The sequence below is a fragment of the Triticum aestivum genome, chromosome 7D, assembly GCF_018294505.1.
Source record: "Triticum aestivum cultivar Chinese Spring chromosome 7D, IWGSC CS RefSeq v2.1, whole genome shotgun sequence".
In the NCBI taxonomy this organism is placed as follows: Eukaryota; Viridiplantae; Streptophyta; class Magnoliopsida; order Poales; family Poaceae; genus Triticum; species Triticum aestivum.
Window position 1 is genome coordinate 579,457,025 of NC_057814.1, and position 610 is coordinate 579,457,634.

Consider the following 610-nt stretch of genomic DNA (forward strand, 5'->3'; position numbering starts at 1 on the left):
GTCCCGGTTGGTGGCACAAACTGGGACTAAAGGGGGGGCATTGGTACCGGTTGGTGCCACGAACCGGTACCAATGTATGCCTTTAGTACCGGTTGGTGGCACCAACTGGGACGAAATGCCTTGTGCTGCCCGCATCGCGGCACGAAAGTTTAGTCCCACCTCGCCAGCTGAGGGAGCTCGAGAGTGGTTGATAAGCCCCACTCCCGCTGCCCTCTCGAGCTCCTCTCAAATGCAGGCTTTCGGGCCTAAACACACTGTATCTGCCTGTGGGCCTATTGGGCCTTCTACGGGCATGAATCCTGACCCATGGGTGGTTTCTAGTCGTATTCAGGCCGTGGTGGCCCCGTAGGTGGCTTTTTTTCCCCAGTTTATTTCTTTTCTTTTTTGCTTTATTTATTTTATTTTGTTTCTACTTACAGCAAAATACTTATTTATTTTATTTTATTTTGTTTCTAATTACTTATTTATTTTACTTTATGATAATTCTTTTTGCTATTAAAGTTTCTAACAAAAAAAGTTCTTTATGAAAATTCTTTTTGCTTTTAATGATTTTGAACAGAAAAAACTTTCATAATTTTAGTTGCATCAATTTTATATAATTTTAGTTTCG